This window comes from Phasianus colchicus, chromosome 4 (assembly GCF_987193195.1).
Source record: "Phasianus colchicus chromosome 4, bPhaCol1.hap1.1, whole genome shotgun sequence".
Lineage (NCBI taxonomy): Eukaryota > Metazoa > Chordata > Aves > Galliformes > Phasianidae > Phasianus > Phasianus colchicus.
In genome coordinates, this window is record NC_143439.1 from 67,432,265 (window position 1) to 67,448,683 (window position 16,419).

At 40.2% G+C, this 16,419-nt stretch overlaps 1 long non-coding RNA gene across 1 annotated transcript; it reads right to left on the bottom strand.

Annotated features, from left to right (window-relative positions):
- Window positions 1-12,547: 12,547 nt before the first annotated feature.
- Window positions 12,548-15,597, bottom strand: LOC149918318 (uncharacterized). The gene is made up of 3 exons (XR_016466538.1): window positions 15,468-15,597; window positions 15,038-15,095; window positions 12,548-12,886 (listed from the first exon to the last, which is right to left on the bottom strand). It is a non-coding gene; the product is annotated as an uncharacterized LOC149918318 (long non-coding RNA).
- Window positions 15,598-16,419: the final 822 nt, after the last annotated feature.

Genomic DNA, 16,419 nt, shown 5'->3' on the forward strand with positions numbered 1-16,419 from the left:
CTTAGGGATGATTTAATAGTGGTGTTTGTTTGGGTATGGAAAAATGTTTCTGAGATTAAATGCTCAAAACTTTGCTGTGCTGAGGTGAGAGGTTGTGCCTAAAGTTTTGTTTCCAGGTAGCCAGGACAAGTGTGTGCTACTAGCCCAAGGTCCAGGTCCTGCCTCTTGTGCATCTCTCCTGCATTTCCTTTGTACCAGGAAGAGAGCAGAATATGCTCAACCATCCTCCTCCTCTACTACTCCATCAGTCTCCTTGGAACAATGCACAGTCTGCTTGAGAGTCGAGGCCCCAGCTGATGGGGCTCATGCCAAATTGTGGCTTCTGCTCAGTCTCAGCATAGAATTATAGAACTGTTCGAGTTGGAAGGGGTCTTTAAAGGCTATCTAGTCCAACTCCCCTGCCCCAAACAGGGATATTTACAGCTTGGTCACCACTTCTCTTGAGCAATGTGTGCTAGTGCTTCTCTACCCTTATCATAAAAAAAACCAAACCTTTTTTCTTATATGCAGTCTAAATCTCACCTCTTCTGGTTTGAAACCATTTCCCCTTGTCCTGTCACCACAGACCCTGCTAAAGAGTTTGTCCCTTCTTTCCTGTTGCTCCTGTTCAGGTATTGAAAGGCTGCTATCAGGTCTCACTGGAGCCTGCTCTTCTTCAGGCTGAACAGACCTAGCTTCTCAACTTGCCAATGTAGGGAGGTGTTTCATCCCTTGGATCATTTCTGTGGCCCTCCTGTGGATATGCTCCAGTAGGTCTGTGTCTCCTGTGTGCTGAGGAGACATAAATTGCTTTGAACAGGTCAGCTGTGGGAGGGCAGAAACCACTGATAACTGGATCTCATCTGGGCTATCCATTCACCTTTCTTTCCCCTTCTTCCATCTGCCAAGGTGACTTCCCCTGACACTGTGGAGGAAACTTGCACGTTCCCAAGCTGCTCTTACTTTTTCAATAGTAGTTGAAGACTTAAAGAGGTATATAATAGTGTCTCATCTGTGCTATGTCACGTATATGCATTTCACAGCTCAGGATAAATAGTAATAATCACAGCAGAGAATGTTTCACCTTGTCATCTCAATGGCTCCGTGAAGGGGAGCTCAAAGCAGCTCATCCACAATTACCAAATTTCCCTCTTATAACTGGAGAGAATGAAAACTGGTTCAGAACAGCTGTGCTATTTGAGATAATACATGTATGTTTGCACATTAATATTTGTGGATATTCTTAAATGTGAGAATTCCTACTCCTGGCTTTTATTTAAAGGAAGTCAACAGATGCTAAAGGGACTGCAATAATACATGCAGAAGCACAGAGGACTTCTTAAGGATACTGGGGGAATACCAGCCTGCTTTCTTCCCTTGATTGCTGTCACACTAAATCTCACCCTGGGATGTGTCCTCAGACAAGATGGTCTGTCTTGTCTGCTTTTAGATGAATGAGGTCAATGAACTCTTCCCTCAGGCAATAATTTTCAGAGGGACTGTCTTAGTTGTCCCTTTCTGTCAAAATGCAACCTGCAGATGGGTCTTGGTAGAGCTCAGCACCATCCCTCATGGCTTGGACTACTTGGGAAAAACAAGGTATGAGCATAACTTTCCTTAACTATCTTTGTCATCTCCTGGTTTGAAAAACAGGCAGGTAAATATGGAGCTGGGCACCAAGACAATCCATCCAGTTTACATGAGAAATGCCAGTGGGATGTGACAGTCACAGATGGCTATTGAGCTTTCAGGTTACATTTGCTTTAAACTTATACAGACCGTTTTGGATTGACAGCTTACCAAATGCATCTACTAATGAAGGTGCCTGAAGTTAATTGCATCTCCATTTATCCAAACCATAAAACCCTCTAAAAAGCCAGCAAACTGTCTGCTGGTACCTAAAATGCAGCTCAGAGATGAGCAGAGGAGCAGCCACACTTCTGTGTTGAGTGCAATTTGGACTTCAGTGATTTTTTGATTGCAAACAACTAGGGGAGAGGTTTGAGGCTTTCATATCACAAATGGCTTTTACAGCACTTTGGTGAGTGAAGGAGATTCTGGACACCTCTCAGACCAACAAAGTACCTTTTGCAAAGTTACCCAGTGATGGAAGAAATAGCAAGTGGGTGCATTTCCTGTGGAGCTGAATCAGTAGGCAGAGAAATCTCCTGAAATAGCTGGGAGAAGCAGATGAGGACCTGGGGCTGTGCTCTGTACCTATTCATTTGACATTGGTTGAGTGCCTTGAGTTACACCACTGCTGTCAGCAGCCTCTCTATGCATATCCACAGGGAGAGTTGGGATGAATGTACAAGCTCATTTTAGAGGGAAGGGGGCCAAGATGCTTGCTTCAGCAGAAATGTTTTCTTTTGGTCAATTTTTGGGTGGGTGTCTTAATTTTCAATAATTTCCTCTTATTCTTAATTTTTTGGTAACTTAGTGAAACATAAGTTTCTAAAGAAAATACTTTTTTAAATTGAAAAATTTGGATTCATCTTCAATAGATGTATCTTGAGTTTGGGTGAACTGATGTTTTGCAACCTTAAATAGAAAAACATGGAATTGTTGAAGTTGGAAGGGACACTCAAAGGCTACCTAATCCAACTCCCCTGCAATGAACAGGGACAACTACAGCTCCATCAGGTGCTCAGAGCCCAGCCTTGCATGTCTCCAGTGTTGAGAAACTCAAAACAATCCTTTAAATTTCTACTTATTTCTTACATGGAGCTAAAAGACAAATGAAAGTTTACGGAAGTATCTGCACAAATAGAATAGATGACTGGAATCACTTCTGGGTAGCCAGGCTGTGCCTGAATGGATTACACTCAGCTAAAACCATGGCCTTCTCTGCTGCTGACTTCTGATGCATTCAGTTCCAAGAAACCTTCTTGAGTCAGTAAAGCACATTTGTTGCTCCTGTTTCCTAATGAACTTCCTGAACACTTGCCAAGATGCTCATAACAAGAAATGTTATGAAAGCCATTTCCTAAATGGTTTGAGGCTTAATTTGATCCTTATGGCCCTAGGTGAGTTGAAGACTTTTGATCTGCTTAATCACAGTTCTTCATTTTATAGTTGGAGGCCTTTGGGTCCTGCAGCAGTCATTCATTCACTTCTTGTGCTAAACCGTTACATTTTCTTCTTAATCATTGTCTTGGTGATAAAGGTGATTTATAACCTTGATTTTTTTCCTGTTTGGAGTGAGATATGACAGCTACAGTCTCTCAGGTGTAGTGCACCCTCCATCAAGCAAACTATTAATTATAGCACCCAGTTTGGAGGTCCTGAGACACATGCATATCCCCTTAGATAAATGAAGTCAATTAAATCTCCCATTAAGATTTCCTAGCTTCCACAGATGTTTTTTCTTTTTCTCATATGATAATCATTAAAATTGCATGCGGAGCCATTTGTATGCTTTAACATTAGCATTCACTGCTCTGAATCTGTTGGGGAAAGAGGATTGTCACAATTTTCATCAGCCTCCTTTTGCTGTCATCGTAATCCTTCCAAAGGGAGCTGCTGCAGCCGGATTTGTCATTGGCTGAAATGTGTTTGCACTAGCAGGTGAACAAAAAAACCAAAATGCCTAATCCAGGACTTTCCTGGGAGTCCATTTGTAAAATGGAAACATGTTTTCTGAGAAATTATTTCTGCAGAAATGAAGGGGACCAGGGAATACTGTGCCTGGCTGGCTCTTCTCGGATTCTGTTGAGCCAATACTTTTAGCAATTGAGAAAAGCAAATATAAGTGTGAGAGTTCTTTGTGCTGGGATCTAGGACTGGTCGGTGCTGAGTGCCCTCAATTTCCACTTGTAATGATGAAGGCAATGACAGCATTGGAGAACACAGTAGTGTGAAGTTGAAAGGGGTCTTGTGGGTCAGCACACTGAGCTGCCTGTAATCAAAAGCAGCACCTCATATCCTCCTCTTCATAGTATGAAGCTCTGTCTTTGGGTCAGTTTTTCTTTTCTTTCAGTCTTGCCTGGGAGTTGATTTAATGGAACTTGTTTCTAATCGCCAGCTTAAATATATTCATGACCAATTTCACACCAATTTTTCTTTGTCAGTGTTTTCCTTCAACTTCAGAGCACTTACTTCCCTTCTCCCTATACAAACCAAAAAGAATCAGATCCCTTCAGACCCTTCTTTGTCAGGGTGGGTAAGCATCCTTTCAGGAGGATTATCCCTCCTAATCTTGCCCTTTGGAATACCACTTCACCCAGTGTGGTGTTGCCCTTTTTGCAGAAGAATGGCTGCAATTACAGCTATTGTACAAATGATTGAATCATATCTTTATTTCTGCTTGGAAACACAGATGCCTACTGAAAGATACAACAGAAGAATCCCGTACTTACTGAAGAGCCTACAACTAGATCTTGGTGTGGGGTACAGCTCACCTGACTTCAGATTTCTAATAACTACGCCTTCAATCTCAGGTTTCTTTCTATTCAGTAAAAATGGACAGGGAACAGGTATCTTCCCAAAACAATAGAAGATATATTCCAAAGATAACTACATTGCATGTTCTGGACATGTGTGAGGCCATCCTTAAACTTAAATGATCTGGGAAGAGATAAAGAATTAAGCTGTTTCACACCCACAGGTCTTTGTGATTTCAGTAGACTGGTGTGCAGGACCAGGAGACCCTCCAGCAATCAGTGGTGCAAGTGTTTCCTATGGAGATAAGCATGATAACAGCAGAATGCATAAGTGCATGTACCAGCAACAGTACATCATATAGGCCTCCCAGACAACCAGGGGGACTTGCAGGTTGATAATGGCTCTCCAAGGGAGAGGTGCCTTGGATTTACAGCTCAAGGACAGTGTCTTCATCAAATCTTAATGAAGAATTAATTTTAATTCCCATTTATTTTACTTTACAACATTTGCTGACAATGAGCTCTACTGTTCTATTGAATTATGTCCTATTACAGACCTGTCAAGTCTGCTGAAAGAGGAACAGAGATTATTCTGCATTTTTCTGCATGAGCTTTTATTCTTTGCGAGTGTGAGATCATGTACTTTGAGAATTTTGACTAACTAAACCAGAGGCTATTCCATTTAACTTGGCCCATTTGCAGAAAAAAAAAGACTGTATGTCAAGAACAAATTAATATCAGCCTCAACTTCTTTCTGCTGGTGGAGAGAGCTTTAATCCTCAGTAACTGTTGTTTGTGATACACTAGTCTAAGTGTGGGACTAGAAGCAAGGAAACTCAATCTTATTAGGCACAAAACCAAGGTATATCTAAACAATGCTCCAGCCACTTCTGAAACAGAGTTCTCTCTTGAAGAAATGTAAAGTAGGAATTAATTGCAATTTAATACTGCACAATTTGACAAGGCTGTGAAGTAGTTTGGGACAGAAGGAAGAGTGTTGCTCAGGAAACAAAATTTGGCACGTAATTTTTGTGTTCAGTAAATTGAAAAATAATGTACTTGGGAATGATATTCATAGCCACTCAGCAGGTGGAGAGGGAGTAAGCAATGTCAGAGCCTGTGTACCTCCTTGACTTTCTGTTGCCTTTGGATGATCTTTAAGGTCTTTTCCAACAGGAACAGTTCTATGATTCTATCATTCAGCTTTCTGTTTGAAGGCAGATTTGCAGGATAGAATCATACATTCCATCTAGACTTTTTTTTTTGCTTAGAAAACTGGCCATTTTTCTTTGAGAAGACAATAGGTGACCAAGATGCCTTCCTACTGCATGAAAGTCTAATAAGAGTCATTGGTCTAGAAGTGGTAAATCAGTATGTGGTGACTTTCTCAGCAACCTCGGAGGTTTAAAATTGCATTGGTTTGCTTTCCAAGCTCCCTGGAGCAGTATACTATTGCAGACAAGGTGACAGAGTCCTGTGTATGGGCCACAAGGAGAAAGGAAGGTCAAATGGCTTTCTGAGTTTTAGCCTCAGTGAATGCTGAAATAGCTGTAGCTTGCTCTATCAGCTCCATACATCATTTTTTTTAATTTATGTATTAAAGTCTCCTGCTTACCATAGAATCACTGAGGTTGGAAAAGATTTCTAAAATCATCCATTCCAACCAAGGGCCATAGCTCAGCATGGCATGTAACTCTGTCACTTGAGCCATGGTGCACCAGGAGGAGGTCAGCTGGTCACTGGACTGGCCAGATCTTCTCTCATTTTCATGTTCTTTGCATGCCTGGACTGCTACGTGCAGTAGAAGTCACAGTGAGACCTTCTGTTGGTTTCAGATGCTTCTCAGATGGAGCACGTTAAGAGAAATGGACTCTCTGACCCGACTGGCAGTGTAAGCTCTGGGAGGTGTCTCAAGTCAACTCTTGAACTGTAAATTTAGAACTACCTTTCATGGCTGCTGAGGTGATGCATCCCCGCAGAAGAGTGATTCTTAACATAGCCTTTTTCTACCTTTGAGTCACACAAACTAAAAATCTCAGAAATGGGTTTTGATTTGAGACTTGGAGCTTAGGATCGATATAGTTTAGAGCTGAACATTGCAGTACAATTGACTGGGCTCCTGGGTGCTTGCAAAATGCTGCTACTGTGATGGCAAATAATAATGGCAGTCATCATCATTATGGCTTTTGCTTAAAAGATTTAATGGACAGAGTAAAAGAACTTAAATTTCGATAAACTTAATTCAGTTTTGTAAATGCTCAAGTTCTGCTTTTCAAAGGAAATGTGCCCAGTGTTAATTTGGCTTTCAGAATTAAAACTGGTTTCTAAGGAGGGGGGATAGCCTTTCTCAGTTGTCTGTGTGGATCTCATGTGGTTTACATGCCCAGCTTCTCAGCTGCTAACTTATAGGGAATCTGCCCAGGCAGTGTTGTATTTCTTGATTTCCTTCACTCTGCATTGTGTCTTACTGCTGCGTGCATCCTGCAACATGCAGAGTGTGCCAGGCTAATGCTGTAAATTACACCATTGTGTAATTGTTCATAAAAGGCCCATCAAGCCACATGTCCCTGTGAAATGACACCAGAATGCCTGCTCAAGTGGCACATAAGTCAATGATGACTGTCAGGTCCAAACTAAAATCTCAGTGGATAGAAAGAAAAATTGTTGATACTTACAACCTTATCTGCAGACCTTATTGTTTCCATGTCTTATAGCCACAGCAAGTAGAAGGCAATTACCAGTGCCTTCATGTGACTATAAAATAAGAATTATTACCCACTGTTTAAAATGCTGTACCTTTCTGGTTATCCTCTTTCAATTGAGAATTAGAAAAAGAGAGAAAATGCAGCTTGAGAACATGAGCCACTTGGGTAGATTGAGTTCTGTATCCTACTAAACTTTTCTTTGCCCTCATAGGGGCAGGAGGAAATCCAAAATGGCTAATTTGTGAGGCAAATTTTAGCTGGCATAAATGTGGAAGTGTTGCTGGTTTTCCTTGGCTTGAGACCACTTGTTAATAGAGAGCAAAGAGTGCATCAAGACCAAGAAATGAGGATAGAAGTATAGTATTTGCAGTGAAGAAAATGCAGTGTGCTGGAGCACAGCTCATTTGTGTGCATGAAGACTTTTGGAAATAGTTTTGCATTCAGGTCCTCGTGCAATCAGAGCTAGCTTTGTGTAGCTGAACATTTTTGCCTATTTCTATATACAAATGTGTGAGAATCTGCCCCCAAAAGTCCAGAGTAGAGAAATGAAAATGATCTAGTGTTGTGGAAATAGAACCAATTCTCCTATGAGTCTATGGGATGTCAGCTTTCCATTTTAGCTAAAATGCAGCTTCTTGCAGTAGAGCTTAGGGTGGCTCATCCATGACTCACGGTGTTTTAATCCAATGTGTGAATTCTTACCTGGGGCAAATGAGGGGTTGGGATGTGATGCAGCTCATGGGTGCACATTTGGTGGGCATGAAACAGCAAAGCAGCTATTGAAATTTCCATTGCTATGGAAACATGGATATGCATCTGTTTCTGGGTGCAGATTTGCTAGCTAAGAAAGTAATCCTTATTTCTCCTGACCCCGTTTCAGACTAAAATAAATTAGGAGGATGGAATCTATGTATTACTTAAACTGGCTTACTGCATTGGGAAGTTTTTTGGTGAAAAGTGGAAATGTGTATCTGGAGTGTGGAGTTGAGATGTGGGATTGAGGAGAGTAGAGAGTCTGAATGAACTGAGAAAAGGGTGGGGGAGAAACAAGTCAAAATATTTCAGTTTTTTAGGCTGCCATCTGATGAAGTTATGGAAACAAATTTGTGCTCTCTGCCCATTAAAGGGGAAGGAAGGAGTGGTGGTGTTGGGTTGTACCATCTCCCTCTTTTTGCTGGGAAAGGAGCTCCTGATGTTCTTGCAAAGCTGGGTTAGGTGCCTGAGATCCACATGACTTGTGGGATCAAGGTATGGGTGTGATGGAAGCAACAAGGTTTTTGTCATGTCTCAGACTGCAGTGGTATGCACAGGGCTCCTAGACAAATCTGATTGTGTGATTTTTTTCATTGCATTTTTCCCTTTTGACCCTCATTCCTTCCCAAGTAACCAACCTATGGCTAATTATCTTTTTTTATTAGTCACAATTTTTCTACATTCATGTATGTAAAGCTGCTATTTTTGATATAGTTACCTAGGTAATCTCAGCTTTCCCCAGTGCCAATATCATCCTCCAGATCTTGCTGGCCTTTCTCGACTCAGCTCCCCACATGGCCCCTGATGCTCCTCTCCATTTATTTGTGTAACTTGGCTATGCCTCACAGTGCTATCTGTAACGTTATCAGATTCCTGCGTTGTTACTGGATACGTTCAGCACTTTCTTATTAATTCTCAGATGAGGCTGAGCAGTATGTCAGGAAGGATGACTAGCTTGATATACCAGTGCCTTGTTCTACAGCAACACATTTACAGCTTCACATTTGAAAAACAGGAGGGAGAACACCTAAGATCATCTAGCTCACCAACTGCTTACTTTGGCAGAGGTACAAATATTTAAAATGAGGAACGTTTAGGTCATTGCTTGTACATTCTATACAGCTCTTGTTTAGGGCTGAGGATTTTACTGGAGAAAGGAGTGGAGGGATGATCTTGCAAACCATTTTTCAATTATCTTGTTTCCTCCCTTATTCAGTATGAATAGCTGTGACCTTCCAGGGTGTTGCTTGCATAAGTCAGAATTTCTTCCATGTAGAAAATACTCATGGATGAAGCTTTTTAGCTATTAAGGAAGATGTAAACAATGGTAACAAAAACTCACCAAAGGTATTTTGGCTATAGATCTTAATGAGAGCAGGACAATGTAGTGGTTTCACACCAGTGGCTACACTGTCCTCTCCCCCTCCTCAAAAAGGCAAGGGACTGAGATAAGCACAGGAAGATCTCTCATCAGTTATCATGGGCAAAACAGACTCAGCATAAAGGGGATTAATACAATTCATTGTATATTGCTAACAGACCAGAGCTGTGAGAACTAAAAGCAAACTAAAAATACTTTCCTACTCTTTTCCATCCTCTTCTGCCTCCTCACTCCAAATGGCACGGAAGAATGGGGATTCTGGTGAGCCTATAACACTTCACAGAAACACCAAGGTTGGAAAAGACCTCCAAGATCATTCAGTCCAACCATCTGCCTACCACCAAAATTCCTCCAGTAAACCATGTCCTTTAGTACAACATCTAAATTTTTCTTGAACACCTCTAGAATCAGTGACTCAACTGCCTTCGTCTCTACCATTCCACAATGGTCACTTCCTTCCCCTGCTTCAGGAGGGAGAAAGTTCTTCCTAAGTAAGAAATAAAAGGTGAATCCCCTAAATCAGGGGGTTAGAAATTAATTTAGTGATCTGAGGTTATCCCATGCATTGAGCTTCAGTGCAAAGGCATTGTGATAACGGATGGATTTGTGCCAAATGGTGGCTCCCTATGGGTAGAAGCTGTTACAGCTAGACCATGGAAAGAATGTTTGGCTGTCTATAAGAGCACCTGGAAAGCATCCATCATCATTACTTATATTGTGCAGGCTAATTAGCATTCAGCACACAGAAACTAATGGCTGAAAAATCAATGCTTCTTGTTGAGGAAAATGGGAAGGAAAGAGACTTTTCCTTTTGTTTGGAAGAGAGTTTTTATTACCTTGGAACACTGTCCAGAGGGGTGAAAAAAATGAGCAGGAAACATGGAATGCAAGGGGAGGAAAATAAATGAATTCCAGTTGTGAGCTTTAAAGTTGCAGGGTTTGAAATGTGTTTTCATGGCTCAGTGGGGAAAAAAAAAAAAGTGGGAGAAGCATCTCTAACCTTTTAGTCTAGTAAGAGATAAATACTGTAAGCTATTTGGGCCAGAACTTCTCACCTAAAGTATGTCCCAGTTGGTGGGAGAGGTGTGAGAGCCATCGCAGTGTGATGTATTTTTCCAGCTACACAGATGCTTCTTTTTGTTTTCTTTTTGCCAAGCTTCTTTGGCAGATGTTACTCAACTTGTTTCAGTTATCCCTTGGAGCTGGGCAGCACTAGGAGGTCCCTTCTAGATGTAGGGCCAACAGCTGCCAGTGATGAAAAAATCTGAATGTGAATAAGTAAAACAAAGAAGGGGAAAGCTTGTGAGAAAGCAGAGTCAGGTACTGGGATTAACCTGCCTTGGGCACCGATGGTTATGATGCCACAAAGGCATAAACTAATAAGGATTCTGGACAGCCCTGATGAAGTGATGTGTAGTTCATAAGTCTGCAATAGCAACCTCTAACTCTTTCTCTAATGTTGGGAAGGAAATGTATTCTTGACAGCAAGCTGCATCATTCTCAACAGGGAGAGATTGGAACCTCTGTAGAATAACCCATGGCATCTATTTTGTTATGCTGTGAGTTATTCAATAAATTACATTCCTAGTTAACATGCCTAACTCTTAGGTGGGATTATTCTAAGTCTAAGCTACTTGCATCCTCTAAAAAGTCTGAAAAAGAAGAAAAATGCCTGCTTTTTTTTGTTTATTCAGCATCTGAACACCAAGGGTGTATGGATTCTCATAACTCATTAGCAAGACATAATGTTACAGAGAAGGAATGTATATTACAGCTCACTTGGGACCCTCAAACTTTTGTGTGATTGAGTTTTGTGTCCCAAACTTCTCTAAGAATCTAATTTTTCTGACACGTTTTTTTCATGAAGTAGAGCCAAGAAGAAGGAAATGATTTTGTGGCTGTAATCATGAAGGTCAGAAAAAGAAATCCTGCATGCTTTGCTTTTATTTATGCTCACTTGTTCCTCTGAGTTTCTCCCAAGTAATTTGGGAGGAACTCCATTTCGAGTGTTATAAATGTTCTATGATAAATAACATTGCAACTGGAACATTATCAGTGCAATCTGAAGGTGGGTTTGGAGTTCCACTGCTGAGCAGTGGAAATGGAGCTAGTTAAAATTCAGATGTTTTCTGCAAGAGTCAACGTGAGGCTGAAGTGGTAGGAGTTGGAATATCTGCACATCTTTTGTTATAGATAACGTAATTATCACTTGAGCTCAACTATAAAAAGAACTCAAACTTGCACTAAAAAGATCTTTACCCCTTTTCTGCTGAGCACTGCTTAGAAGAGTATTTTACGCAAGAGGTTTGTTATCTTTAATAGCACTAAAATTACTTAAAGCAATTACCTGCATCGTTTTAAGCTCTAGAGAGGTTATTAAAATAGTCTCAGGGCAGTTGTAAAGAAATACGAAAATAAATGAAGACTGAATTTTATTTTGTCTCACAGTTGAGGTATGCTTGGTCTTTAATTTGTAAATAGGCAGCTTTACTGAATACCATCCTCTTTTTGACCTCTCCTGTTCCCCAGTTAGAGGTGGGCCTGACTTTAAAGAACCCATTTCAACTTCAGGACAAATAGAAAAATCCCATTAAACCAAGTATCAAAATTAAACTACGTGGCAACCTGACAACAGCATTGGACAGAAACAAATCTGAGCTTTGAAAATATTAAGACTTTTACAATGCAATATATCAGAAACTAACTACTTAAAAGAAGACCTAGTGTTACATCTTTTACACAGCTCAGATTTTTATTTTTTCCCCTTTCTTTCCCTTTTAGTAGAAATCTCCTATAGCATCCAGTGACGTAGGGTCAACGAAAACTTTCTTCTACTGAAGTTCATTAGCTGTTGGTCTAAGATCCCATTGGACAGAGATAATTCTAAGTTTGTGCATAATCAGAAAGTTGTGTTGGCTAAGCCTTAGAGAACAATTTTGTTGTCAAGGACACAGTTTAACAAAATTTCATTGCTGGCTGTGATGCATCCCTCATCACTTGTACTTGTGTTCTTATGATTTTAATCTCTCACATCAGCTTACAAGAGCTGAAATACAGAGCTGAAGGTGTGGCTTTTTATATAATAATGATGTAGAAGGAAATTAGTATAGTTCTAATTAAAAGATGAAAGGAACAATTAATTTAGAGCGTTTTAACTTCTATGCTGGAGACCCAGCAGACCTCCAGAAGCAGGGCAGAAATTTATTCAAAACATAATGCTGCAGTGTGACAAGAGCATCACTGGACATGAAAGCAAAATTAATTGAAATAATGGAAAAGTTAGAGTAATTATGTTACCATTTCATTTATTTTCACAAGTACCATTGAGATATTACAAACGTGCTATCTGCTGCAATTAATAATTTCCACTTGCTGCACAGTTAAACTAAAGTCATCTTTTACTATTTTTAGTTTTGCTGAAGAGCACAATACTTGAAAACATGGAGACCTTTGTCCAAACGTGCAGAGTCCGATGCTAGGTGGCAGTTTGGTCATGGTGTGGTGTGTTCTTCCTCAGCAACAGTGCTTAGAAATCAATTTCATTGTAGAAGTGCTAGCAGTTGGTGATTCAAGCAGCCCTTTTCTGGCAATTTTGCGTTTAAGGTTTCCTTCCCTCTCATCTCCACTGATAAGAGCTGGAATCAGAGATTAACACTTCTGGCAGCAGTAAAGCCTGTATTCAGAGACTGTGTCAAAATCATTACCTGTTACTGAATGAGAAATATTTCTTTTAGTTCACAGTTACACAGGCAAGTTCTTTTTCTGCCTTTTTCGTGTGGTTTCATGGAATTTGAGTTCCTACCTCAGTTCTTCCCAGTGACTTTGAATCACAGAATCATTAAGGTTGGAAAAGACCACTAAGATCATCTAGTCCAAGTATCAATCTATCACCACTACGAATACACGAACTGAAGGCAAACACTGCTGGGAAATAGCAGTAGGGATCAGATCTAGTGGAAATACCACAAATATCCCTGCAGTGACAGAGAACTAACTCAGTGCTGGATATGACCATGTGAACAGGAGACTCTGTCTCAGGGCTTTATCAAAAGTTAAAATCCAAGTGAACAAATGATCCCAACAGCTCTGAAAGCTCAGGATGGTACAACCCAAGGGATATTTTTTTTCTCCTAGGTGTGAATCTGCTGAAGCTTTTCTTTGAGCTCTAGTCCTTGTGGTCTGCTGGTTGTTGGCCATAATCAGAAAGCAATAATTGTGAGTATGCTTGGACATCTGTGTAGTTCTTTTTGGCTGATGAAGTAACTGGAGCTCTGAAGACTTGTCTTTATATCTATCTGGTTTTGCCAGGAGTGCTCAAGATAATCATTTTTTTGCCCCAGTGTAGGTAAGAAGAGGTAATGTGGAACATCACAATTGTTAAGCTTGGAAAACAACAGCATGGAGTCAGATTGCCCAAAGTTGGTTTGAGGGCTGTCTTCTCCACAGTTGTCCTTGCCTGTTTAGCTCATTGCTAGCAGACACCAGTGCTATTTATAAATTGAGCTACTCTAATGCAGCTTTGCCAGCACCAGTTTTCGTTTAATCTCTCTAAGTATCCCAGGTGGAGTCAATAGATTGAGGGTGAGCTCCAGTCGTGCCCCCTGTTATCGATGTTTCAGAGTACTCCAGGTGCTCTGCAGCAACTGTTCCAGAAAAAACAAGGTCCCTGTAGGCACTGTGTCATATCTGCCCAGCCTGTGCTTGCCGGAATACCCTAGAGTATCTTAAATGCTTATGGTTGAGGTAGTCATTAAGACCAACTGAATCCTGCTCTGGATTTCATACAGTAAGACTTATATTGTAAGACTTATATTGTAGATGTAGCATGTATAAATAGTGAGAGTTCTCCTGTTCATAAATGCACATGGTTTTGATATGACAATTGGACTAGATGATCTCAGAGGTCTTTTCCAACCTTGATGATTCTATTTATGTCTATATAGCACATAAATCATATGTGTAAGCACAGATCTAGAGGACTAAAAATTAAATTTAAAGATTAGCTAGTTGCCATCCTGGAATTTAGACAAAGCTGACACGAGAACTTGTAAGTCAGGTATAAGCCTAGCAAAGGTAGCTCTATATGCCTGTTGAATGATAAACCTTATCCATTAAAAAGGAAGGAAAAAAAGCTTAGAATGTACAGATTTTCTAGTGGGATCATGATGAAAAGAGTTCAGCTTACATGAATAGAATAATTAAAAAGTGAACATAAAGGGGACAAAATGAGAACAGGTGCATTACATATATTTCATTGCTGTATAACTTCTTCGGTAGATTTTTTTTTAGATAAAATAGTAGGGCTGAAGTACAACAGTTGAATGAAATTCAGTGCTACAGAGTGCAGTATCATTTACTTGGGAACTTATAACAGAAATTTCTGCTGTAGTCTTGGAAACTGTCACATAAATAATAGGGGAAGAAAAGAGGGCCTGTTTGTACTCAGTGATCATAGGATGGCTACGGGCCTTCAAGGCGAGAGAAGGAAATGGCTTCTAAGAGAATCTCACAAGGTATTTCTGGTAGAAACTGGAAATTACATGGTGCTGTAAGATCTCATTTGGAGCAGTAACATCCAGTTCTACTTGCACATTCAAGGAAGATACGCTCAAACTTGAAATGATGGAGAATGCACCTTAGTAAAAATAAATGACAATAACTTTCCTTTTTTTTAATCTAAAAACCTGCACTTTAGGAGAGGAATAAGGCTATATAGATATGGTTATATAAAATGACTGCAATTACATCATAATCTTTAATGCAGGATGATGTTTAAGATAAGCAACTCTCCTGGCAGAAGTGGAAATAGCTTTAAAAAGACTATGGCTACATTTTACCTGAATGTTCGAAGGAAGCTGATAAGCTGTGGGTATTTGTAGTTCTGGAATAACTTTTCTGTAGAGACAATAGGAGTGAAAATATAGTTTGATGTGGAGCCTAATATGTTTGGGGTTGTAATTTTAGCATGCATTTGTCTAAAAATGTTTAGGGAATGAAATGGCTGATTGAAGAAATTTCTCTCAATTTTGTGTCCTACATTCAAAAGCATAATTTTCTGTCTCTGAAACTAACTATGGTTTGTTTGGCTTCTTTTTTCCTTTCTAACTTTTCATTCCATGACACATCTGGACTAGAATTGATTTAGTCTTTTCTACTTATATCCCTGAAGTTGATGACAATTGATGTTCTTTCATTTGGGTTTCAAAGGTGTGAACCACATGATCAATTTATGTCTTGCCACAACTCACCTCAGGACACGATATATACCTGGCATCTAGTTCCTGGGTAACAGATCTTTAGGACAGCTTAATGACTGATGCAGCTGTGCAAGTGGTGATGATGAAAAGAAAATCCATATTTCAGCTTTCGCTCAAAATAGGTGACATTCAATCAGTAATTCTGAGGGAGGACAAAGGCAGAGATGTGAGAGATTTTGGACTCTGCTTATTTTTATACCTGTCAATAGAAATAGTTTGACTCCTAGACTGAGAGAAGGGGGCAAATAACCTCTTCGTTGCTAAATGAGCTTTTTAATGCAAAGTTGATGGGGTCTGAGATGTCATTGTTAAAAGAAGCTGAAAAATGTCACTAATTTTTCTTTACAGAATCCTGATCAGAGATTAAATGAAGAATAGAAACTGCATAGGTGTCAATTCTGTGGCAAGGAAAGTAGGAAAAATCTGAGAAACAACTTTGAGGTCAATGGCCCCAATTCACTAAGCTTTATACATGCCTGATTTTAAAGCATGATGCTGAGTCATGTGAACTGACATAAAACAGCCCACAGAAGCTGTGGGTGCCCCTGGAGGGGGTCTCAATGGCAGGTTGGACAGGCCTTGGGCAGCCTGATCTGGTGGAGGGCAACAAGCCAAAGGTGGGCTTTGAGGTCCCTTCCAACTCAAGCCATTCTATGGTTCTATCATTGTGATTCCATTGTGCACTGTCATGAAATGCCAGCAGAAGATTTGTGTCTGCATGGATCATCATCCATTCTGACTTAGGCTATGGACTGGAAAGATGGTCACATTAACTGGAGGAAGGCAGGGGACTCTGTTATTTCTTGTTTAGTTTGAAAACCTGTGATATATTAACTTCTAGAATAGAAATCCTGCTAAACTTCTGAGGAGAAGAACAGGGCAGTGCACTAGAAGTTCACATGAGATGCCTCAGTATATAAGTAGGAAACAGAAAAACTAAATGTGAAATTTGGACTAAATGA